Raw genomic sequence first — 27278 nt, forward strand, 5'->3', positions numbered from 1 at the left:
CTGCCGACTGATGAGATCCAAGAAAATAGCAATGTTGGGCTGCAGTGATACTGCAAATGACAGAAAAAAAAGAATCAAACAGATCTTCCCTTAGTTCCACTGAGGTAAGTCAAGAAAATGCTTTTAATCCACAGATTAAACCAAGCAAATGACATTGAAGTGGATCTTTGTTATTTATTGCCATTTTGCTGAAAATTTACACAGTTGCACCATCATTTTTGTTCCCTCACTTTTATCATAGAAGGTACTTTGCCAGTTCAGGAGAGAAATTTGAGTTTCCTTGCACATGGTCTCTACCATGTAAGTGCTCAGCAACTCCATAGCTTATAAAAAACACCTGACTATGAACCTCTCTTAGACTATTTCTGTATTGTTTTCATTCCATTTTGCTTGTCCAGAAAGAGTTTGTGCAAAGAGAAATTTTGCCATGTTCCAGCATGCTGCAGTGAAATGCCACAGCAGGTCTGAAGAATCCAACAAAAGTCAGGAATGCACCGATGGCTTTCTTCAGCCATATACAAACCCAGCTGACTCATGGCCAAAGCCTGAATATCTTTAAAAGAGATATGGTCATGCAAATTCACTAGATCCATGAACCATGCTGAAAGTTGCCTCAAATCTCAGGTTCAGAAGCAGTGACTTCACCCAGTGAGCTCTTTCATACCCTCCTGATTGTTATTCTTAATGCGCTTCATCCAGTAATGACAAGATCCAGGCTTAGTGCAGAATAGTGACTAGGAACTTTTCTTTACACAGGTTTTATAAAGAACCTGATCTACATTTCTGCTAGTAGCTACCACTGCACATTGCTGACCTTACCAGTTAAGCTCAGACTGAAAAGCAGCTTTATGAAATAGATGTTTGTTCACTAAGAATTAACATAAAACTCTTGAACTCATCTGCAAGGGTCATCAGAATGAACTTTGAACTACAGGACTCCAGAATTGAAAGACCAGCCTTTTACCTTATTAGCTATCCATATTCTATTGATTTCTGCCCCATCTCCTCCCCCACCTCCAGCAAATGGACTATTTAAATCAATGGAATTGCTCTGCTGCTTCCAGCGATGTATCTCCACCATGTTCAGCAGTGTTCTACCTTCCTCCCTGAAAAAGGACAGTGCTTATTTTTATAGAATAAGTAGTAAGCACTAAACACATCAGCATGCATAAAGTTGCCCAATAGAAAGTTTGACATACATCGTGGTTATGTGGGGGAAGAAAGAGGGAGGAGCATGGAAAAGAAAGAGGAAAAAGTTGCAGACACTGTACAGACCATATGGGATACAGGATAAATACTACTTCAGAATGCTTTGTATTTCCAAAACAATCCCTACTCCCTCCTTAACTGTAGAATATTCACTTACAGATAAATATCTTTAAAGGATGCTTGCATTGGAATGCCACACAGTAACACTTTGGATACTTGAGACCACAGTACCTCAGGAGCTGGGAATGATGAGCCTATTGGCAGGGTTTATTAGTCTGAGAACCATGGTCTCATAAAGCTGCCTAGACCACTGTTGGAAGCAAGCTAATTGTCCTGGGTTCAGCAGTAGTAGTCATTTTTCTCCTTCTCTGTAGCTGGTGCAGTGCTGTGTTTTGACTTTCAGCCTGGGAACAGAGCTGATAACCAGGATGTTTTGGTTTGGCCAAGGACTTTGTGAGCCTCATGCTCTGCCAGGGAGGAGGGGAAGCCAGGAGGAAGCAGAGACAGGACACCTGACCCAAACTGACCAAAGAGGTATTCCATACCACAGCATGTCATGCCCAGGATGTAACTGGGAGTGCCCCGGAAAGGCTGGGGGACTGCAGGGTTGAAGGAGGTATGGGTCGGTGCTTGGTCGGGTTGGGGGGGGACGAGTTATCTGTCGGCTGGTGCTGAGGTGATGTATTCTTTTCCCTTGTTATTTCCTTTATCATTGTTATTATTGGTGGTAGCAGTAGTGATTTGTGTTATACCTTAGTTACTGAACTGTTCTTATCTCAACCCGTGGGAGTTGCATTCATTTCGATTCTCCTCTCCGTCCCTCCAGGAGTAGGGGTTGGGCAAGAAGTGGGGGGAGTGAGTGAACGAGCCCTCTGCCTGCTTTTAAACCACGACACTAATGTACGGCCGTGTTTCTGTGCGCTGCACGGATCCAGCTGCTCTGATCGGTGGTAGCTCTCAACATGGTAGTCCACCGCACAGGGCAGATAGTCTCTTAATGATCTTCAATCCACATTTCCAGTCACTTTCTTCATCTTCCCCCACTGGCCCATTTTATTTCATCCATGAAGAGTTTCTGAATTGCACACCTCTCCCTCAGTTCATGTTCCACATCCTACATTTCAGCAGTCCTACTAGCTCAGTTTTTAGGTTCTGGAATTTGGTTTCCAACCAAATGAAGGACAATTGTTTCTCAGTATTAGTAATTAGCTTTCTTTGGTCCAGCTGAGAGTTATAAAGAGCTAATGCTTAACTGGGAGCTGGGTAGGTCAATAACCTGTTGATATTCTACATATAATGGTAAGTCACTAATTCACACACTTGGAAAATTTATGAAAAGATGTAGAAACATTTGAAGTATTACCAAGCTTCAAAAGCTGCGCTTTCAGCTGGGCTGAATTTAGGATTTAAATCAATGTAGTTATTAAGGATTTCTGGAGTGTATGAGCAGCTTCTAGCCAGTGATAGATGATTTCTGCAGCTTCCCTTCTTGCTGTCTATGAAGAGTGCATATTTTTGGTAACTCGTGTTAATGATTGATGAGACCAGTTTCCCAGGCATAACTCTTTTAATTCTTTTTGCAGCGGTTCAGTTTTCATGCCTATTACCAAACTCCAAAGTGAAGAAGACTGTGTGCTTCTCTGCTTTTTTTTTCACAATGACCTCACTGGTCCAGCAAAAGTTATTACCTCTCTCTGTAAACTTAGTGTGGCTTATATGCTTAGACTGTCATCTTTATAGCAATATTATTACTATACTTTATGTATATCAGGCACTTACTTCACATGAATAATTTTATTTTACTATCTTTTTCCTTCAAAACTTCATTTTTTTTCTTTGTTTTAGTACACAAAGGGTGACTGTCTGTGTTCCTGAGATGAATCTGAAATGGCTTCACCAGAATTAGTACTGTTATCTGATCACAACACCAATGTAACTGAATTACCAGACTTTAAGACCACCTGGAAAAACCTCTTGTTGCTGGTAACCACTTGCTCCTTAACTGTCTGTAGGTCTCAAAGCATGTAATGAATGAATTTATGGGGGGAGGAATATCAGGTGATTGACTTAGATGCTGAGATCTGGGAACAGTTGTCTAACCTTGCGCTTGTCACTAGAGTGTGAGGACTCGCACCACCTCACCATGCCTCCTCACACTAGTCAGTGCTGCGCAGGACTCAATTTCCATTTTAATTACACAATCATTTATCAACACTTGCCCATAATAAGCAGATAAATTCCTTCATCTCTGTTTAGCAGTGGATAATTCACTCATGTCTGCTAGCACTGATACAGTCTTTTCCAGGGGCCAAATCTCAAGGTCTTTACTCAAGCTCCTGCTTAGTTCCCACATTGACAAATTCCCTGCAAAAACAAAGAAGGGAAAGAATGAGTTTAAGTCAGCTAGGGACTGCTAGTGTTCCAAGTCACCATTAAAAAAATACTTTTCCCTCCTGAGTTGTGGTTTTTTTTTTCATCTTTGTTTTAATATCTGTTTTAAAGGCTGTGGTCTTTGGCAGTTACACTTTTCATGGCCATCCTTCAGTCAGCTTATTATTTTTAAGGTACATTGTCTGGTCTGGTATTTTTCACGTGTGCTTTTCTATGTAGTTCTGGTTTTGCCAGGTCAGTGTACTGGTTTCCACTAACAGGGCTGAAATATACATATATCATTTGAGAATGAAGACCTTGCGCCCACTGTAGGAAAGGAACTGGTTTGAGACCATCTTAAAAATCTGAATGTGCACAAGTCCATGGGTCCTGATGAGATCCATCCGTGGGTCCTGAAGGAGCTGGCAAATGAAGTTGCGAAGCCGCTGGCCATCATATTTGAGAAATCATGGCAGTGAGGTGAAGCTCCCGATGACTGGAAAAAGGGAAATATAACCCCCATTTTCAAGAAGGGGAAAATGGATGAGCCAGGGAATTACAGACCAGTCAGTCTCACCTCTGTGCCTGGCAAAATCTTGGAGCAGATTCTCCTGGAAGGCATGCTAAGGCACATGAAAATCAACAAGGTGCTTGGTGACAGCCAGCATGGCTTCACTGAGGGGAAATCCTGCCTGACCAATTTGGTAACCTTCTATGATGGGGCTACAGAACTGATGGACAGGGGTAGAGCGGTTGATGTCATCTACCTGGACTTGTGTAAAACATTCAACGCTGTCCGACACGACATCCTTGTCTCTAAACTGGAATGACATCAATTTGATGGGTGGACCACTCGGTGGATAAAGAACTGGCTGGATGGCCACACGCAAAGAGTTGTGGTCCATGGCTCAATGTCCGGCTGGAGACCAGTAACAAGTGGTGTCCCTCAGGGATCGGTGTTGGGACCAGTCTTGTTCAACATCTTTGTCGCTGACATGGACAGTGGGATTGAGTGCACCCTCAGCAAGTTTGCCGATGACACCAAGCTGTGTGGTTCGGTTGATACCTTGGAGGGAAGGAATGCCATCCAGAGGGACCTTGACATGCTTGTGAGGTGGGCTGATGCCAACCTCATGAAGTTCAACCATGCCAAGTGCAAGGTCCTACACCTGGGTCGGAGCAATCCCAGGCACAGCTACAGGTTGGGCAGAGAAGAAATTCAGAGCAGCCCTGTGGAGAAGGACTTGGGGGTGTTGGCCGATGAGAAAATGAGCATGGGCCGGCTTCAGTGTGTGCTCACAGCCCAGAAAGCCAACCGTATCCTGGGCTGCATCAAAAGGAGAGTGACCAGCAGGTCGAAGGAGGCGATCCTGCCCCTCTACTCTGCTCTTGTGAGACCTCACTTGGAGTATTGTGTGCAGTTCTGGTGTCCTCAACATAAAAAGGACATGGAACTGTTGGAACAAGTCCAGAGAAGGGCCACAAGGATGATGAGGGGACTGGAGCACCTCCCATATGAAGACAGGCTGAGAAAGTTGGGGCTGTTCAGCCTGGAGAAGAGAAGGCTGCGTGGAGACTTCATAGCAGCCTTCCAGTATCTGAAGGGGGGCCTATAGGGATGGTGGGGAGGGACTCTTCATTAGCGACTGTAGTGACAGGACATGGGGTAACAGGTTAAAGCTTAAACAGGGGAAGTTTAGGTTGGATATAAGAAGGAAATTCTTTCCTGTTAGGGTGGTGAGGCACTGGAATGGGTTGCCCAGGGAGGTTGTGAATGCTCCATCCCTGGCAGTGTTCAAGACCAGGTTGGACAAGGCCTTGGGTGATATGGTTTAGCGTAAGGTGTCCCTGCCCACGGCAGGGGGGTTGGAACTAGATGATCTTAAGGTCCTTTCCAACCCTAAGAATTCTATGTTTCTATGATTCTATTGCACTTACAAAATATTGAATTAATGCCACTTGTTTCATCTCCTAATCTAGGACATATCAACATTATCGTTTATGTCATTGGGCTGGTCATGTCCACTTGTTTGTGATGAATTTTATTGCCTGACTCCTCCTTTTGAAGTTCTCTTTTATTTCCAGTTGTTGCAAAAATGATGACTATTTTGTAAAGATTATTTCCCATTTCTTGTTTCTAGTTGCCTTGTACTTCTGTTTAAGAAAAAGAAAACAATCTTAGGTTTAAGAGTGAGGTTATTTTTTTGTCAAAATTTGATAACAAATTCCCTGTCTCAAGTATTAGAGGGAAAAAAATAAATTTGAGACCCACAAAGCCAGCTGTGTTGTCATCCTAACTCTCTTTGGATCACCGTAGTAAGAACATTTAAAGCTCTAATCTTCTTAAGAGAGATCTCCTATATTATTCTAAACCAATCTTATGAAAATTGGAAGATGATAAATATTTAACTTAGCATTATAATTTTAAATTATATTATTGCCATATTATTTGACTGTGATTCATAAAATCCCCCCAATTAATTTCCTTAAGCTATTACTAAACAGCACAGTACATATGATGATTCTTAGAACTGAAAGAAAACTTACTTCCTTTTTTCCCAATCTGTGTAAAGTCTGAAAGGTATTAACAGCATAATGGAAGCTATACAGATGGATTTTCAAAGACTTCAACAAAAAATAAAACAAAAACAAATAGAACAACAAGAAAACCAACAACAAAACAAATAAAAAGACTCCCACAAAACCAAAAGCAAAACCCCCAAACTAAGTCACCCCTGATCAAAGGGATAAGTGGATTTCCCCCATTAAATCTTGAAAGACAAAACTTACTGAATCATCGACTCTAAAGGAATCAGTTTCCTACTGTTTCACTGATTAAATTCTATTAAACTGTAAATCAACATGAGGGTACTATTTTTTTATATTTGGCATTAGTCTTCCCATAATATGTAGCTACTGTCAGAGTGAAATAAAGGCAGTGTCTTCTTATTAAATGGATACACTTTTCAGTTTATCCCAAGATTTCTTATTTGTCACCTGCTGTTTTGCAGCTTTCATGGTCATCATCTCTGGGTGAGGAAGCACATATTTAAGCTTTTTAAGGTATTTTGCTGTGTAAGAATTCCTGTAATTTTGGATAATTTGCTTTTGCTCCTTAAAAAACCTTATTCCTACTATGAATATCGATCTAGTACTGACATTCTTAGAAGAGGAAAAAAGAGTGCATTGGCACAATCAGAGGATAAAAAAAATTTGCCTTTTTTCCATAAGATCTGAGCTGACCCACAGATCATGATCAGTTTTTTGTTTCTGAGCCATATTGCAAGAACAGCTAATCTGCTGTATGCTTTCTCTTCAACCGGGAATACACAGTTGTTTTGATTATTCTATAAAATCATGGCTAGTTGACATAAACTTTTTCACAAAAGGCAGAGACTCTAATCTGGTTGTTGGGGAAGATCGAGTTTAGTGGAGCAGCCAATGAATTTGCCATTTGATTTAATATGAGTTTCTTTTTTGAAGAAAAATTTGGTGATGATCATGGGAGAGAGTGATTTCTACTTTTTCTGGTTTTTACCTTGCAGAGGCTCATCCTAGCTCATCCAAATCAAGGGCAGGACTGACTCCACTAGAGAGCTTTAAAAATAAAAGGGTATGCAGAGTAATTGGTCAACGGGGCAGCAACCCTCAGTTTGCTTCTCAGTTACGAGAGTCATATAGAAAGATGGGATTTGTTTCTTTCTTCTATTAGGAAATGCTAGATATAGATGGAGAGTGCATCTACAGCACCAGTGAGGGAAACATCAAGTATGGCACAGGCCATGGATGTGGCTGGATGTTGGGAGCTGTAAGATTAGCATAATTTTAGAGCTAGTTCTTCATGCAAGATATTTCCTGGAAGAGCTGCTGAAGGAGAAATTTCAGGTCCTGAAGGTGTAAATGAACACAACAACAGATTTCAGCGTTTTGTAGATGTTATAGAAAGCTGAGATGATATGCAGATACCTGGCATACAAAAGGAACCAAAAGAGAAATCTACATAAAAGAAAGGGGACCACTGTCATCACATGACTATGGGCAAAATGCCTGTCTGTGTGCAAGAAAAAACAACCACAGGGCTCATTCTGTTAGAGAAAAAAAGCCAGTAGCATGATATAAGGGGATAGCAAGGAAGAAGAAAAGAACTAGTCTGCAGTGAGCAGACAGCAAGACAATTGGAGCATTTAGATACAGTGTTCAGAAGACACAGGCGAATGCACCAGAGATGTTCAAAGGCAGGATGAAGTACAGAAAGAAAAATGAGCAGAAGAAAGAATACCAAGGAGAAATAGATGTGTCTCTTGTTAGTGTCAGTGCATCACTTGAGCCTCATTATTGAGAGGAGTAAGCATGTTATGAAATCGAACTAACAAGGTGCTGTCTACCAGGGATCAAGGGCACATTAGTAGACTCAGGACTGAAGAGGAAGCTTTTCATTCACATCAGAGAAGCCAGCCAGGTTTTTGCCATAGACAGCAAACTCTTGATTATGTTTATGTGTCTATATCTACGTGTCTCTGTCTACACCCTAATCTGATGTAGAAAAAATAGTTCAAGAACGAAAGGAGCAGGGACCATTCCTATCCAGAAGGACAAATGAAAAGGATTCAAGAGTTTGAAGAGCAATCAGTGATTTCTCTATGATTACTGTATGTTCAAGCATCCACAAATACACTATGTTTTCTTAAAGGAGATTGTGTTTGATGTTATTTTTCCAAAAGGATATGAGACAGGTAATGAATCACAGAATAGAATGGTTTGGGTTGGAAAGGACCTTAAGATCATCTAGGTCCAACCTCCCTGCCATGGGCAGGGATACCTCCCACTAGACCTAGTTCTTCCAATCCCCATCCAACTTGTCCTTGAACGCTTCCAGGGATGGGGCAGCCATAACTTCTCTGTGCAAACTGTTCCAGTGCCTCATTACTCTTGCAGTAAATAATTTCTTCCTTACATCTAACCTAAATCTCCCTTGTTTAAGTTGAGGTAACCGCCTGATATATTTGAATGAGTCTCAGATGACCTCTACTCCCTGTACAAACGCTATAAGCAGTCAAAACAATCTATATGCTGTGATTGTATGACTTTGTATCAAAGATTCAGCTATGAGTAAAGGAACTCACAAGTACTTATATGTTCTATCTGGTCTGGTTTGGTGGAAACCACTGAAAGGTTTGCCTTATGTTTGCAAAGAGACTGGGATTCTTGGAATGGTTGTGAAACTCGATGTTGCAGGAAAAGTGAGAAAATGGGGAAAAGGTAGGGTTAACCAGAGTGAAAGCATTCATACATTCAGAAGAGAAAAATGAGGTTGTTGTGCTGAGTATTTGTTAAGTAGCTGATGGAATGAATTACACTGTGGCAGAAAGAATAAAATGAAATATTTTCTGATAAAAATTACCCTAAGAAGAATGGTAAAAACAGTATTACACACTTTTCAGAGCTGGATGTGGATCTAGCTAGTAATGAGAGACATACATACAAGGAAACCATAGCAATAGAGGAAATTTCAGCTTCTAAAATACATGCTGTGGCCCTTACAAAAGAAAAAAAGAAAAGAAAAGAAAACCCCAAAACAACAGAACAAAACAAACACAAGAACCACAAATCACATAAAGCACCAAAAAATGATAAGGCTTAGATATCTGGAATATTATTTTCAGCAAACTCTTTGACAAGTAGTCAATGAAACAGTAATGTTATTTTAGATTTTGATTTAATGAACAACGAAAAAGTCATAGAAAATAAACCTGGATTAAGTAAATGTGACAGATTTTGATTTTTTGAGCTGAATGATAGAAAAATTAAGACAAAATAATATATAAATTTCTAAGGGTAAACATAAACAGAGGAATTTACTTTGTAAGGCTGATGGTAATTAATCTCAAGGATTTCGTTGGGAAGGAGGGAAAAGGGTAGAATTGCTTTAGGTCTGAGTTCAATACTTTGAATTTTTACTAAGTAATAGGGGAAAAATAGCAAAGAACAAAAACATTTTCCTGGAAAAATATAGAAAAATAATATATTAGCAAGAAAATTATATACTTATAGTTAAATGTACAGAAAAGGACAATGTAAAAGAAAATGAGTTGGGATTTGAGAGGAAAATTAAAATGAATTGCTACATATAGGGGAATATGAAATAAACTTCAGGAGGTTTTGCATTAAATATCTTCTGAAGAGCAATTTTGGAGGCCAAGCCTCTGAGCCAGATGGTCCCTTCAAACTCTCCCTCTCCTTTCCACTCAATTTCTACACTTTCTGTCTGGCAACAAGAGGAGGAAAATACTGGAAAATTAATTCTAACATTAGCTAGCTTTTGTCTTTGTGTCTGGCTCCATTAATTCTGCCTGCAGATGTGAATGTACCAACAACTTAGAATAATGTTGCTAGCGGCATTGCCAGGAAATACTCTTCTATTTAGGGACAAAAGGTTCATTCTAATGTTAATGAATCCACTAAGTATTCAGCAGAGCTCTCTGCATGATACCAGTGGCTCAGGTACACAACACAGCAGCTGCCTGAAATCATCACCATGCCTTTCTTTCAGACAAATGCCCATCCCTGATGGTCAAAAGGCACATTCTGAGTTTCTTCTATATGCAGCAGTTTCACAAAGTTGAGTGCTATCTCTTTTCTTCTTTAGTATGTACAGTAGCCCTTTCGATGAAATGGACATTCCACATTCATGTGTCCACCAGCAGGGTAGAATAAGGGTCATGTCTACTTGTTGCTACTCTAAAAAAGGGATCAGTTCTTACCAACCCACAGTTCAACTCACTATTACCCAGTAAAGCTTGTCTTTGTAACAAGTAACAGGGAGGCTTCTAAAGTTAGCAGCTTTGACCATTCCCATGAAATATTGAAAGCAGGTATAATTCTACTTGATTTGTGATTCAGATTAGCAAGCAGCCAGAAACATTCCCTTTTGATTGACAAGGGAACTATGCATCTTCCCCATACTCAAATAAGCACATTATATCTGTTACTCATCAACTGGGAAACTGCTACCTCCAGCTACCGTAAATTATGCATGTATATATATTTTCCTTAACAGTTAGAGGGATCAGGAGCACAACATCGATTTTCTGGAATTAATACTGTTTCCACATACAATATGGATGCACCATATGGTCATAATCTTAATCATTAGTAGACAAAATCCTAGCTGTTAGAATGGATTTATCTCAAGCAGCCTTCTGTATTTCACCAAAGATATTGTGCTCATTAAGATCAGTACATTTCAGAGAGTTTAGAGTGAAATTATTTCTAACTGAGGTAGGATTTTATCAGTGGACATAGGCCTGATAGACTCCCAAAACACAGCAAGAGAAGCATTATGAAAAATATAGGTGGTTATTAAGGAAATGTCTCATTCTGCATTGGAGAGTTTAAGGCAAGAAAGTCTCTAATTAATAAACTCCCCCAGTTTCTATTTTTGTAGACTGAGCAGTATCTGACTGTACTAGCAAATCCATGACTTTAATTATTATGCCTATTTAAATAAAGCCTGGATAAAGACCTCTTTTAAAACTATAGTTCAAAATGACAGCTGCTGTTTTGCTGTTTGATTTACCCTCAACACTAATTCTCAAACTGAAACTAGATTTTGAGCTGTAATGTAACCAGACAGCTCAGACAATAAAAGATCATCTCCATTAGTGTCTGTACCCTTGATTAGTCACCTCAGTGAAAGAAAGGGTCATAACTGACCTTTGGAAGTGAATAAAGGCACTAGCTAGGTAACAGATCAAATAAAAATAAATACATTCTTCTGTCTTTGTGCCTAAACAGGCAACAATAAATTTGAGGTGAAAAGTCACGAACATTTGCAAAATTGATTAGGGAATAGATGCAGTGGCAATTACTTTAGAGAAAGACTATCACCTCAGCTGGAATCTACCACCTCTCTTCATATTTGATTAGCAGTGAGACTATATATGGCATAAAATACTCCCAGTGTTTCAACTGCCCTTGGACCTTCATATTCACCATGGACAAATTGAGCTGAACAATTTTAAGAGAGTGCATTTGCTGCAAAATATTTACCACTAGTTTATATAGCTTTGCCAGTTTATTTTAATGCATTATCATTGCCATAACTTTCATTTCTGGACTGTCTCAGAGGCACTGAATAATGAAGTAGTATGATGCCAAAAGTCATGTCTTAATATTAACAGCTGATGTTTCCAATTTCTTGTTTCCCAGAACACTTATACAGTTATTCAAATCTTCTGGGTCAAGGTTTGCTTTGTTAGTATATGTGGCTCACTCCATTTCAGGAAGACCTCCTCCACATAGAAACTGAATTTTATTAATGATATTTTTATGGGGGACTTCTGTGAGCTTCCATTTCCATTCATGGCTGAAAACACTTTAAAATGGCTGAAAGAAAGCCAATCAAAGCCCGTGATAATTCCCCTCCATCCTTTGTCAACAACTGAATGCAAGTGAGATTTTACCATGTTAGTACATTTTGGATAACATAATTTTAATCCTAATAATATTCTTTGTTGTAGTACTACAGCAAGTCTTTTGGTTTTCATTCTTTACACATTATGTAGGAAAGCTTTCAGGATAACAGTTTTGAATCTTTCATGTGTGCACCCAATTGTACACATCTCACAACCTTCGGAAGAAAATGCATTTTCTTCTCTCCTACTGGTGAGCAGTAGGAGGTTCTGATTTAATTTTCTTTTTTCCTACCATTGAATAGTGCTTATTGAAACTAAAAGGCAGCATAGAATTTTAAATGTATAAATTCTGCACATGTTAATATTTTGTCATCAAATCCAGGCTTGCTGACACAGGCTTGGTGTTATTCATGTCCAGGATTCTGCATTGTAATAGCTATTTCATATTAAAGGTAAATTTCTGAATGGGTGTCTCCCTGCAAACCTCCTGCTGCTATGTTGCTAATGCTCACTAGAAACCATCTTAATTTAATCTCAAGCACAGCAGAACTTTCTGTAATGCCATATGAAGAATTTGTCCCAGTGACATTCTTGATTCTTTCCGACAGTTGAATGACACACAGCATTGCTAATTCACAAAGTAATGCTGGGCACTTTTATGCAATGTGACTTTTCATCTTCCCCACAATTGCCTGCTCACATATTTTGTTCCATATTAAATTACTCATATGCATAACTGATATAATCTCCTTTCTGCATTCACATGTGTCTACAAGATTTAGTTCTTATCCTGTCTGGAATGAAGTCTGGACTCCTCTACAATTAAACAATTATTCTGGCTTTTTATATCTCCCTACATTAGGTGCAAAGGAACACATTATAAAAATTGCTCTAACCCGTATTAAGGGATCTTTCCTAATTTCCATTCCATTACCCTTATATTCTGGATGAAAGCTGGATGTCTTGGGCCACACCCAAGTAAAACAGAGGTGGTGATTACTGGCAGGTGCACACACATGACAGAATCAATATAATTTATTAGTGGCTTCCCTTAGCTTGATTTCCTGAAGGTAAAGTTTGGGGTGTTTTTAGCACATGAGGCAAGATCCATTTTTGTCTTCTTTACTAAGCACAGTGCCGGGGACCTCCCTGGTGACTAATCTCTGTATCTTCACTCATAGTCCTTGTGGTGCGGCTTATTGGATAGCAGAGCAGATGCGTAATGGTGATATTCTGGAGATATTCTGGAGGTGATATTCTGGAGAATGTTGAACCTTGGAGAGTACATTTGCAACCACATCTGAGGGGAAACTTGAGACACACTTCCTGTGAGAGATTTGTCTAGCTTTCAAGACATGTTCAATTTTTTGTAGGCTGTATGTCTGTTAAATATTCCAGTGATTTAAATTAATGATAGGAGCAAGCCCAGAACCACCATGTTTTAAGTGAACACCGCATCCTAATAAAGAAAAAAGGATTTCATATTAATAAGGTTTGGCACAGGTAAAGAGCTTTGAAGAACCCTACTTGAGCAATCCAGGGCCAGAAAATATTGAGCCATGATAGACACCTATATACGAAATAAAAATGGGCTGGATTTAGAATATTCCATGTGAGCTACTCATAAATCAGCCACAGATGCAGAGCTCTCACTCAGTTTGCTTAGCTGGTTTTGAATGACAGCATACTGAGGAAAATCACAGCGTGTGCTTTCAGCAGCCTCTGTCATGCAGGGGAAGTATCTGCAAGGTACCTTCACAGCAGCAATTTGAGACAAATGATGTGTTCATTGTAAACCCCTTGCTCTCCAGGAAGAGCAAAGGAGAGTTGGGCAAATCAGGGAATCAGGGTCTCCCCATCAGTGTAGTGGGCTTGGTGCTGAGAGGGTCTTGTGTGTAGAGTGAAGGGTCTCTGCAGCAGTGGAATATAGGCTTGACTCTAGATAATGATACACTCTGGGACCAAGGAGCATTTTCCAGGTTTCTAGTCTGCAATGAATAATGAGTCCCAGTGGCGTGTCAGGACAAGCTCTTCATGTGTGCCATTCCTGTTTCTCCATCCTTCCTCCCTCCATCTACCCTACCTGTGGAAAGGAATATTGTGGTACAGACATTTCAGTCAGTCCCCTGGTTGGCTTCTGCTCTACAGTGAGTGAGACAACACGTAAGTTTCTGCTAATCAGGGTTTCAATTGAGGCTTTGCAATATACATTAGTACAATCTCTCTCTCTGATGTATGTGTATATATGGTTTCTTTTAGTTAATCATCCTAATCCATCCACCTGTTTGGAGGAAAAAAGCAGGATCTAAATCAACCCTTAAAATGTCTGGTCATGGTGAGGGAGAAAGAGATCCTAATACCATCTAATAACATCTCACATATCTGGGCATTAAGAATCTCAGCAGAGCGTATTCCAGCTGCACCACATTACACCACACTGCAAATCACAAAGTTGCTGCCTTGTCTCTGTGTTGGCTGCTTTAGCATTTGTACTTGACAGAGATTTTTAACTGACTAAAAATCGGCTATTGCAAAACACATGGCTCTCACAGATGGTCTAGTAAAGCCAAAGTATTTTCTTTCTCCTAGAGTTTCCTCCAATCCCACCAAGGCTGTGTGTGACATATGCAGTTACAGTTGAGACACTTTTTAGTGGTTGCTATATTTTCACTGTTGGCACCAGTCCCTGCTGTGCTACCACATGTAACTTTTCAGTGGCTCCTTTTGTACAGTGTAGAGTTCATCAAACACAAAGTCATGTTGTAATGAATGAGTAATGTCCTTATGGCACATGTTACTCTAATTTATTTTGGTTCTCAATGAGTAACTCCTGTAAAGGGATTTTTCTAATGTACTGTGTTTGTATATTAGACTTCTCATGGCAGTTTTGAACACATGTAGTCAATTTAATTGATTATGCTCCTATTAAAAATAGTCATACATCAGTGACAGTCTTGACAGCCCATCTGTAAACCACAGAAGCTATTTAAACCGAGTACTATAGTGTTAATTGGTAAAACACTACTTGTGGCTGCATATGAATCTTTTGAGTAAAATCCTCATGCATTCATTGTACAGGATGTGTTAAGGGAATGGGCACGAAGCTCTCCTTTAGAAATCCTCCAGGCATGAGGAGCACCTTTGCAAGGCAGGAGCTTGTGATAAGAAGAGGTGCTTTGGCTTTGCTTTGCTGGCTGGTAGCCTTACGCTTATAGAAGCACAGGCTGGTAATTGCTGCAGCATATGCCCAGTACAAGCATTGCCCTTTCCCTTTGGCCGTTTCCAACCCCACATGCCAGCAGTGAGCAGAAGGGCAGGAATACAGTCGCTTCCAGCTCTGCTGAACTGCTGCAATTTCCACTTGCGCTATGGTGGTCTTTCTGGGCCAAGTAAACAGACTTTGTAAGGAAAATGTGACTGGGATGTAGCAAAAGTTGGTGCATTGTAACAGTAAAACTTGAACATCACTCCTGCAGCTCTCTCAGGTACAGTATCACACTTCTAAGGGATAAGAGATGCTACAATAAGAAAGGGCTGGACTCTACACAGCTTTAATTTGACATCTCCTTGTCAACACTGAACAGCAATGATTTACACAGACTGAGGGTGTAGGATACCAGATTCTTCCTTGCATAACTGAAAGATTTTCCTTGTAATCTAAATCCTTCTTCCCTCTTAGCTCTCCCTTCACTCTAGAGCTTCTGCTATGAGAAGGTTTTAAGGCTTATTGCAGATAAAATGCAAGTGCACAGACTTCATGTTAAAAAGAAAAGTTGATGTCAAGTACCAAGCAAACACTCATGGAAAGCTACCACTCTGATTTGTGGTCATAAGCTAAGGGATCAACCATACCTTTGAGCCCAAGACTCAGAGGTGCTGAGTACCTGTGAAACCCACTGAAACAGGATGAGTCAACAGCAACTTCCAGGCTCTAGCCGTTATTTCCAAAATAGCTGTTTTGAGGGGATGTCTTCATTTTTCTCCAAGATGCTTTTCAGTGTTGAAGAAAGCCATAGTTCAGTGACACTTTGAATTTACAGGTTTTAATTTAATTCTGGTTCTTTGAAAATATATTTGACAAAATCCCCATGTGTGATTTATCTGAACTAAATAAAGGGAACAGTGTCTCATATTTAAAGGAAATCCTTCAAGCCCTGTCAGGAGGTACAGGCTGATGTTGTAACATGAATCAATACTTCTATTACCAGTACAGTATGAAGTGATAAGCCATTTCCTCATTATGTTTTTGCATTTTTTTTTCTTTTGAATACTGGTCATATTACTTATAGTCACCAGTTACAATATGTATTTGTATAGAACCATCTTAGTGGGGTGCATTTTTTTCTGCTCACACACAAGCCAGGATAAACCAGGCAAGTATTTATTTTTATTTTTTTTTAAATTATTTATTTTTTAGGAATTGGAGCACATATTTATTTCTTTTGATTTCTTAATTCTAAAGCAACAGAGATTTCACCGCAGATCACCACTGTAACATATCATTATGCTTAAATCCACTTTAGCTATCATAGGGACTTATTCATCCATTAATGGCTGGCTGCAATGCCTGTGCATTGGCAATTACAATTTCTGCTCACTTCTCTCTTTCAGTAATGACTTCATTCTGAGCCTTTTCACAGTGTAGAATTACTCAAAAAACCGTCTTCAATACTTGTCCAGCAGTTCCTGCAGCCTATCATCACAGCATATGCAAACTATTACATTTAAAATGTTTATAGACACAAGTGGCCTAAATCTGTGCTTCCAAGCAGTGCCTAAGCAACAGTGAAGCTCTATATTCTGAAATCCCTGTAGTTGCAACAAATATCTAAAATGTAGTATGTGTGTGGTACTATACCTTTTGGTTTAATGATTTTGCTGAGACATGCTAAGAACTCTAACAGTTCCTCTTATTTCTTTTTCTTTTTAGAAGCAAATTTTTTTCCCTGTGTGATAAAGCTTTTATCATGTTTATCAAGATAAGCCTGAATAATTGACAACATATTTTTTGGCTGATTGGTTGGTTTTTGTTTTGTTAGTGGTCTGTGACACCTTAGACTGTTATAGGGCATGTGATACATGCTGACTGAGCAGAGTGTTTTCTCTTGATGACCGTCTAGATGCTTTACTCAACACAGCATTCATTAAAGCTTATATGTCACCTACAGTTTGCCATTCAGATTTCTATTTACATTTTGGCATTTAGCCCCCACCCTTTACACTTTATGCCCCTGCCATCTTTAATTACCCAACTCGTCTGTCAAAGGGCTGCAATTTCTATTTTTTCAGTTGAAAGCTTGCCCACAACTTCTCCCTGAAAGCATACTTATTGAACACTCAGCCAGTATTTTATACAAACACCACCGGCAGAGGCGTTTCTTGTAGGTTCCTGCCCAAGGAGTGGACCAGATCATCAGGCAGATGGCCAGGGCTGCCTGCACTGAGGTGAAGGTTTTTAAAAGTGCCCTAAAGCTCTTTAATCCCATTAAAGGGCATATATTTGCCTTTTTTCATCCTTCGAAACTCCAGTCTAACTGATGTATTTAACCAAAATTATTTCTGAAGGCCTGTGGACACACATATAATGACATTGTATTTAAATGGGCACCTTTAAATGCTTTTATATAGATTTAGATGGCTTTAGTAAGGCTGTCAAGACTTCTTCTACATCCAGCCCCACCAGTAGAAGGAGTTAGTTACTTCCTCCTTGCTCCTCATTACTCCTGCATGTCTGACGGAGTAACTGTGTCTGTCCTAGCTGACATTTCCTACTCCTATGCCAGGAGGATTTTTCCCCTCCTTTTCTACTGCTCGTTCACTCTAGCTTTGTAGTTGCATCCTCACTGTATCCACCTGCTGCCTGAAGGAGGCTTTCCTGAATTACCCTGAGAAGAGGGAAAGGAACTGGAACAGTTAGGGAAGCCCTGAAGTGTCTCAAACATAACTGCCTGTGCCTTGGGGTAGGGCTTTCTGTATTGTGCCTGCACGCACAAGGCTGTGCACTGTTCTTCTTCTTGTTTGCTGTGTTATGTTTAGAAGAAAGCTGCTCTGGATCCCAGAACCATTGTGTAGGTCCCTTGGCTAAGGAGAAGCTGGGAAGGGAGAAACTGGAAGGAATGACTGAGTGTAGGTTGAGTTGCAGGTTGTGCAAGCGTTGTGTTTCTGCCTTACATTCAAAACCTTATTTTTCTGACCAGAAAGTCTTCATTTCTCCATATCCTGGATGGAGCAAAGCTACATTTGTTACCCATCTCTGAACAAGTGAGATCTTTATGGGAAACTGATTAATTCAGGACATTCTTCCCACAGGGACAGCTAATCTGTGCAGGCAGCAGGGTGGTCTGGGATGGGTCTGTCATCCAGCCTGGGCTGTAGATTTGAGGCATACACTATGCATTTACCATTGCATCATGGTATTATTCATACAAGGCATTAATCCTCCTCAATGTATCATTATGCACAGTCTGCTGAGCTCCCAAAACATAATTACCTCTCTATGGGGCTGGGTTATGCTCACAGGCTGAGCCAGGGCATGACTCTCCCTTTCAAGGCCTGAGTGCCCCATATTCTGCCAAGATTTTGTTTTTTTCTTCTGTTTCTTCTTGACAGGTAAACAGGGGAGTGAAAAATGAACATTTTCCTGACACAGGCACCAGCTGTACATCAGCTGGTGTAGATCTGAATAATATGATCTTCTGCCCCTTACAGGCTGAATAAGCTGCAAAAAATGTGCCATGGTTTGAAATGTGAAAGAAAAGATACCCCCATAGATTTCACTGGCCTCATTGAGCTGAGAAACGGGGCTTGGGCTTTTCCAGGGACCTCAGACAGCTTCACTTTCCAGATTATGGGATATAGAGTACCGGCTGCAGGGACAAAGAACATTATAAAAGTCTGTCGTTAAAATCTCACGGGGGCAATAAAAGGTTTCTGAGAAAGAACAGGGACTCTCATTGGATGCTTCATTGTAACTTTCTCCCTCCTGCTGCTTATCTCTGCTCCTGAACTCTCCCTATGCTACTTAGCTACCAAAGGAGGGGGATCTGTCAAGTTTCCAAACAGACACAGGTAATTCTGAAGGGTTTTTTTCTTCAATATCTTCTAATAATTTGTCCCCCTGTGCACACACCATTCTTGGTTGTGAGCCAGGAAAATCCTGAGCGTTTCCAGGGAGATTTGAGCTCTGCCGAGTGCCGTATATTACAGTAGGCTCAAAGAGAATAAATCAAATATTTTTTATGGAATAGTTTAGATACAGGAACAGGCAAATTGCCACACTAACATATACCCTGTCTCCAAGGGGAGGCAAGTAAAATACTCATCCTTTGATGATCCTTCTATCCTACATCATGATGAAAACCTTCCAGCCAAGAAAATCTGCGTGGTGCTGGGTCTTGGCTTCCCACCCCTGCTTCTCCTCAGCATGGACGAGCAGGCAGTGCTGAATGCATCCACTGCTGTCTTGAGGTCATCTGCCCTGAGCAGAGTAGCCAAGTGGCTTGCCAGCTGCTTGACTGCTTTGGAGATGCAGATTTGTAATACCATTAGCCTTAGAAAAGAGACAGAGGACACGCTGGGTAGGGCTGAGCTGAGGAAGGCATCTACTTCTTGTTACTCAGTTTGATTACTCAAGATGATGCAGAGAGCCTCACTTGCTTTAGGGGAGCCAACTGCTTTGGCAATAATTAGGGCATGAGTTTTTACCCCTCTGCGAAACTGTTGTAGATCACCAGCTTCTTAACACAAAATTGGACCTTTGCATTTCACTTAGCCTGGGATACAAATGATGCCTGCAAATTAAAAAAACCCAACTTCATGCTTTAGATTCTTGGTTTTTCTTTTTTCTTTGTCTTACCATATTACAAGCTTTATGGTGAAAGATCCATTTTGGTAGTCAAGGTGTGACTTCCTTACACAACTGAATCTCTAAATATGGAAGCATTTCACTGCCATTTTCAAGCTTAACAATTAAAAGAATGATTAATTCCACAAGAAAAAAAAACCAACCAAAATCGTGGTTGATCCTCAGGGAGCTATACGCAGCTGGTAAAATGGCAAAACCTGCAAACTCAGCTGGCAAAAACCTCAAAATGGCTTAATACCAAATGCATCAACTCCTCCGTGCTATTTTTAACATAACCAATAAAACTTTGATGTGCTGTTACATGCTTCAGCCACAGCGTAAAATCTGTCATCGCACATTTTTTATTACTGGGTGTCTGGCCTATCCCTTCCATTGGATTGATGAGGAATCTTTTTTTCCTGCTTCTGCTCTCGACAGAACTAAACAAATGCAGATCAATTAAAAGGGCAGCAAGAGGCCTCTCTGTGTTCCTGAGCCTCTGCCTGCGTGGCAGGTAGATGTCCTGCTCAGGCCAGCTTGGTAGGAAGGTTCCCTTTGCTAGTGCAGAAGAGGTGTAATGAATTCTCTTGATATTTTACCGTGACCATAGGTGCGTAAGAAACCCACATAATTCATCTCTACTGCTCTGAGACAAGATTCCCCAGAAGGTGATAAACTCAGCAGAAGACGAGCTATGGGTGGTTCTGAGGCTGCTGGCTCTCCCAGTGGAGTGATTCTGCTGTCTTATGTACCTGCATACTCCACACCACACAGCAGACAAGCCTGATCTTCAAGGTCTCCTCACACGAGTCATCATGGATGTGGTATTCTGGCCTTGAATAATTCTCCTCCTGGGACCAGCATTCCTTCAACCTCTCCTCTTCCTCCAGGCAACCACAGTCAAACTACAGGCAAGGCAATTTTCTGCTGCTACATTCTGTATAAGGCTGTGTATAAAGACTGTGGCTAAAATGAAATAGCACTTGAAATGGAAAATTTTCAGGTCTCATTTTTTTGAAAGTTTACAAAGCTCCAACCTTAAAAAACTCCTTTTTGGTTATTGCTCCAGAAATATCTTTTAAGGAACCCTGACAGCTTTCAGAAACAAAAGAGCCTTCCAAGAGAATTTTAAAGAGTTTTTCGAAAACACTTTTGCCTTTGTATTTGAGAGAGGCTTTGGCAGCACTGTAAAACAGCAGTGCTTCTCTTTTGCTCCCTTTTCTCTTTGTCAATCATTTGAATTTACACTGCAGTTAGAGTTTGTCACATAAAGTACCAGAGACATTAAAATAATTCTTTCTAAACTTGTAATTTTTGTATGGAAAATCTTGCTGTGAGGCCATATGAAGTTGAATCAAACTAATGAATAACTTGGAGAATGACAAAACTCTGAATGTAAACATGTTAAAGAGCAAGCACTTTCTCTTCCTTCTAACAACAGATTTTTTGTTCCTCTACTAAAAATAATACAACTGATAGGCATTGCTGAAAGAAACTGCCAATAAGGTAACTGCACCTTTTTTTTAAAAAATATAAATGGATTTTTGCTGCAAAGAATTTGGTTGAAATTCCCATGTGAAAGCAAGAGCAGAATTTCTGATTGACTTCTGTTTGAAGACAACACAAATGAGAAGAAACTCCAGCAATTCATTAGTAAGGATGCACCAGGGTCAGTGTTATGTGTGCAAGAGGAAGCCAGAAGAGGTGATTCAAGCAATCAACTGCACTCAGTAATGCAAGGGATGTATTAGTAATATGCATGTATTGAACTAAAAGCCTGTCTTACAGTCCAGTAAGAAAAACATACTTCTTCCAGAAGCAAGTCAGTCCTTTGTTCTTTGATTTCCTGCCTGCAAGTGTGGAATATTTCTGTATCAAATCTATAGAAAACAGAAGTATAGTTCAGCTAGCCAAGCACATCTCTAATGTAATTTCATATCTATCACAAAGCAAAGCAAAACTTTCTTCCTTTGTTCAGCTGTACAGCCTTTATTAAGTGTATGTTTAGCAGCACTTTAAAGTTGTTTACCACATAAAATATTTTATGGAGCTCCTGACAGCATGAACAGTAGGTGAACTGGGTCTGTAAACCATAGGCATTTAAGTGATTGCTTGGAAAATGTAGTAACTATGAATGCACATCCTGACACCACTGAACACATTAATAATTATATTTTAATGTTTACATATATTCTCACAATTTTTAACAGTGTTTTGGGTTAGTGTATTGGTTTATTGAAAATACAGCTTCTATGCCTAATTAATAAAACACATTTAAAATATTTTTCACGTTCTGTTCGTGACTAATAAGACAAAATTAGAATATCACACCAAAAATGTGTATAGCCAAACAAAACCATATTGAGGTTAGCTTAACCAAAGTTTCCTTTACTGCATACCCACAGTAAGAAAACTGTAAATGTATTCAGACAGACACATAGGAGCTGGGTTTCATCTGCTTACAGGTAGATGCTTATACATATGCTAACAGTTTATACTCCCATTTTGTAAATGGAAAGAAAAGAACATTTCTAGGATGTGATTAGTCCTTTTTAAAAGTAGACATCTAAAAAATCTCAGATTGATTTCATCCTAGTAATGCTTATTTCTGTGACTTAACAGAAGGGGGAATTTAGTTCAAATGTAAATATTGGTTATGTAAGGTGGTTCTTACCCTTTAAAATCTTGCCTGTTGCCTCCCTTGAAGTCAATGGCAAAAATTCTGTCCATTTTACTAAGCCAGCATTTTACCCAAAATTAATAAATCAACATTAGTAAACCCTTAATGCCTACTAATTTTTCCTACTACTCACCTTAACTGAAGGAAAAATATACCTTATATTTTCTCTAAATAATTTTTCAGAATCAATGCATGTATTCTCATTCTCTCTCTCTCAGGAATCTACATTTTGGAGTTCTTCAGGAGATATTTATTGAATCCAGATGACTTTCTGCTACCATGCTTAAAGAATACCGAAACCGGGAATGCAGGTGCACATCAATTGTCTTGGGCAGGGGGAAATAAGATTTGCAAAAAGCAGTGGTGTAGTTCTAGCATCTCCACTAAAGCCCATACTCGTGTGTCAGTTACTGTTAGTTTATTAGGTATAGAATCATAGAATCATAGAATCGTTAGGGTTGGAAAGGACCTTAAGATCATCTAGTTCCAACCCCCTTCTGTGGGCAGGGACACCTTACACTAAATTGTATCACCCAAGGCCTCGTCCAACCTGGCCTTGAACAGCACCAGGGATGGAGCATTCACAACCTCCAGATATCTGAAGAAAGTATTACAATGCAGGACTAAATGTAGATTTTCTGTGACATTAGGTCTGGACCCCAGACCAAGATGTGTAGGACGGCTTGGGTCCTCACTTCTCTAGAGCAGGCTGGCCTTATTCAACTGTCTCACTATAAAGCATTCCACCCTCCTCCTCCAAGACTTTTACTTCCCATCAGCATAAATATTACTTCTAGGGGTTCTTTCGACTACTAACATGAGGAATGCGTTGCAGCCCAACAGACAAGTAGGTTTTGGCATGAACCTGAATTGCATACCCGGACATGGCTGAGATAGATAGCCAGATGCAGAGCAGTCTCAGCCATAATGCGTGTCAGGAGGCGTTCAAGAAAGGAGCTATTCCCAGAACCGTATCAGGGTTTGTTTTGGACATAGATTCAAATAAGAGAGTGGAAATGAATTAACTTCCCTGCAATGTGAGCAATCATAAGACCAGAACCCAGAATTAAACTGAAATGAGACCTTTTGACAGCATAGAATCACCACTAGTTTTGGCATTCCTGTTATGTGAAGTTATTTTTTAGTGTGTTACTTATTTTTTGCTAGCTTGGGCTTTTACCTTACAGGCAGCTGACATGGGTATCTTTTAGAAGGTCTGACCAATGTAGGTGCTGATTAGTGGCTGTTATGTTACAAGGACTTCTGCTAGAGGAGCTGACAAAATAAGCAGGAATCTTAGTGGAGGCCCTAAATACTATCACCATGTTACAGTCAGTATAGTTGAAACACGGCAAACACAACTTGTTTTAATGTGTAGGTGCTACACAGGACCCTCTTTTCTCAGATGAATTTTCACACTGTGCAAAGCATTGAGATAACACAATAGATAGAGAAAAATATTGGTCTTCATTTGTCTTCTTAATTACTCCTATAATGAAAGGTATGCCACTGCCTCCTTCTCTCTACTGGCTATACAAACTGCCTACAATGATCAGTTTGCACGTAAATGTCTACACTGTTGGCATCTTTATTAAATAGAATGAATCCAACACCTTGTTTTCCTTTCCAGGTCATGCTTAAAATTTGTGGTTTATTTTTATATTTTGCTTATACAACACCACTTCTTAATAGCATCCTGCGTTAATTTGCTGATGGATGGACACCATTCCCTCTGTGTGCTGTGTGATTGTGAAACTGCACAGTGGACGCTGAAGATCAGAAGGGAGATCTGCAGGTAAGCTGAAGAAATCCGCAGCAGTGCACAGCATGGAGATAGGTTGTTTTTTCTCATGCAGCTCTTGAAGCTGCAGTAATACCTAAAGTAAGGTACTTTAAAATAAGTTAATTTTAAATATTCACTTTAAATAAGTGAATTTGGGTTTGTTTGGTGTTTGGTTTTGTTTTGTTTTTCTTTTTGTTTTTTGGTGTTTTTTTTCTCAGGTAGAAATGTGGAATGAAATCAAAGCTTGTGTTGTGGTAAAACCATTTTACAAAAAAACCTCAAACCACCTTATAAGCACTTTCTTTGGAAGAAAACCAGGGTGCTCCAATAAAACATTACCATGCCAATGTGATCACCACTGTCGTACACCTGTGTTTGGCTGTGCACATTGCGAATTTTTCAGGTAGCCTTTTGGATTGTCTGGGGTGGCTTGGCCACATTGGAAAATACTACAGGGTCACTGGTGATCAGCTAGAATAGCAGAGAAAAAAGAGAAGCCCAGCCCAAATGCCCTGTGTTTCTGCAGGGTTTGTTCATTTCCTTTCAGAACCCTACTAAAAAGAAAATAACGTAGGGAGGGATGATACCTTTTGTTAAATAGATAGATATATGTATCTCAGTTTTGTCTGGTTTTAAGTCACAGCATCCTTGCTGTGTATGCCAAATTTCAGTGTCCTTATTGCAGGAGAAATAATTGCTCTTATGGAAATAACCTTTTTCCCAACAAACCTTACCTCACTTATCACTTTAGACCATCACTAATCAGCAACAGGTAAGAGCAAGCATCATTTAGCAAGAATGCTTTTTCAAACAACCTCACGCTCGATATTAGCAGCTTTACCTACTCCAGCTGTGAGAAATCTGAAACATTATCTCTAAGGAGCCCACTGGGTACTGGGAACAGGCAGTGGTGAGCTGGTTGCTGATCCTCCTGCTTCCAGTGCAGAGACTGAAAACTTTTCTTAGAGAAGCAAAGTGAACAAATCGCCAGGAGAGTAAGACACAAAAGACATCACCAAGATAGTAGAATTTGAGAGCATTCCAGTATGTAGAATTACTGTTGCCATTAATCAGAACTCATTGCTGTTATTATCACAGGGCTTAAAATGGATCCCTGAACTATGTCCCATTAAATGATTTTTCTGATTAAGGGCATCCCAATTAAGCAGAGTGCACTGTATGGTACTTGAAAAAAGGCACTTTTTATGTACAAATCGAAAACAAATAGAGTACTTACCAGATCCCCATTTAGGAACCTTTTGCTGACATCATAATATTCTCTTATTAGCACTTTGTGGTGATTATAGAAGAGAAAAAGGGAATCATCTTATCGGGATAATAAAGACGAGGCAAAGGGGATTGTGGTTTTATTTCTCCTGTCACCTGCCATGGAAAGAGATAATTTGTAAGGAGTCAATATTCCAGGAGCCCTGGGTAGCTCTTTCAGCTGATGAAGCAAAGAATGAAATCACTAGATAATCACTCAGAGAAATGAGCTCATGGTGCAGAACACTAGAATTTTTACTTTCAATTCTTCAGTTTTATGCACTTAGTAAAACTTTATCAGAACCTTGCAAGTAAGTTGAAGACTCAAATGTTTGTCATAGCTTTATATGGTTTTCTTTTGGTTTGTGATAGCTTTATATTTTTTGTCCATGCCCATGGCAGGGGGGGTTAGAATTAGATGATCCCTAAGGTCTTTTCCAGCCCAAACCTTTCTATGATTCTATGGCTTTTCTAGCAGGTGCTTTTTAAATGACTGCAACAGCTAACCTGCTAGTATTTTCACAATGCATTCATAATATCTATAATGGGAGGTAATAAGCTTTTCTCCTAAAAAAAGGTGTAAATAATGCATAGTATCAGTCTGCATGCAAAGAATGGGAACAAGAAACACATTATTTCCCAGAATTTTTTTTTTTGGTGACGTCTTTAGGATTTTACAAGAAGCTATTTACAGGAGCTTAACAGCTTTGTGTAATGAGTGTGAAATTTACTTACCTTTTTGAATACAGTTTCAGCTGGGTACTTTACCACTTAATTTATTTACCAAAAGAAAGTCCCAGAGACATTGATCTGTGGTTAATTATGTCAATGAAAAAATAATTAGAATGGAAGTTGCCCAACTTCCTAAGCCTCTACATGTATCCTGTACCGATCACCATGCAAAGTATTATTTAATTCTTCAAACTTTTGTATTGTTGGGTAACCTCTAATGTTGATGTTTTGTTGTGGTTTTCTTCAGGGAAATCATGTAACAGACATTTTGCTGGTTAATCTTGGCTGTAGTCCATAGTTCTGGAAAGACAGCAGTGCTACAGTTCTGTACAGATGTATCAGTGTGAGCTTTTGACATAGACTAAATCAAATCCAATATATAACTTAGAATCATAGAATCATAGAATAGTTAGGGTTGGAAAGGACCTTAAGATCATCTAGTTCCAACCCACCTGCCATGGGCAGGGACACCTCACACTAAACCATGCCACCCAAGGCTCTGTCCAACCTGGCCTTGAACACAGCCAGGGATGGAGCATTCACAACCTCCCTGGGCAACCTGCTCCAGGGCCTCACCACCCTCACAGTAAAGAATTTCTTCCTTATAGCCAATCTAAACTTCCCCTGTTTAAGTTTGAACCCGATACCCCTTGTCCTATCACTACAGTCCCTAATTAATAGTCCATCTCAAGCATCCCTATAGCCTAATTTATAAATACTGTATGAATTCTAGTAAGCAGATTTTTTTCTGGAAAGTGCTGGCTTGGGGTCTGTCTGAGCAAGACACAATGTTCCTTTATCTAAGTGTTTGAAAGCTTTTATGAAGCAGAAATGCAGTACACGACTGGCCTTTGGTGTTTTCTAGTTGGAGAATATCTGCACACATGCAAAATCTAGAGTTTCAGCAAATCATCTGGAAGCTGCTGATGCATGTGTTTTCAAAAGTGACAAACTGAACACATGGCTGTATTTGGGCTCTTG

General features: G+C 39.8%; 1 long non-coding RNA gene across 1 annotated transcript in view; it reads right to left on the minus strand.

Annotated features, from left to right (window-relative positions):
• LOC134157717 (uncharacterized) overlaps positions 1–22682 on the minus strand; it is a 339144-nt gene extending 316462 nt beyond the window's left edge. The window contains exon 1 of the long non-coding RNA XR_009962436.1: positions 22672–22682. This is a non-coding gene — a long non-coding RNA (uncharacterized LOC134157717). The remainder of the gene's footprint in view (positions 1–22671) is intronic.
• Between the last annotated feature and the right edge of the window lie 4596 nt (positions 22683–27278).

This window comes from Pezoporus occidentalis, unplaced genomic scaffold, assembly GCF_034315485.1.
Source record: "Pezoporus occidentalis ecotype Australia unplaced genomic scaffold, CSIRO_AGI_Poc_V1 ctg99, whole genome shotgun sequence".
In the NCBI taxonomy this organism is placed as follows: Eukaryota; Metazoa; Chordata; class Aves; order Psittaciformes; family Psittacidae; genus Pezoporus; species Pezoporus occidentalis.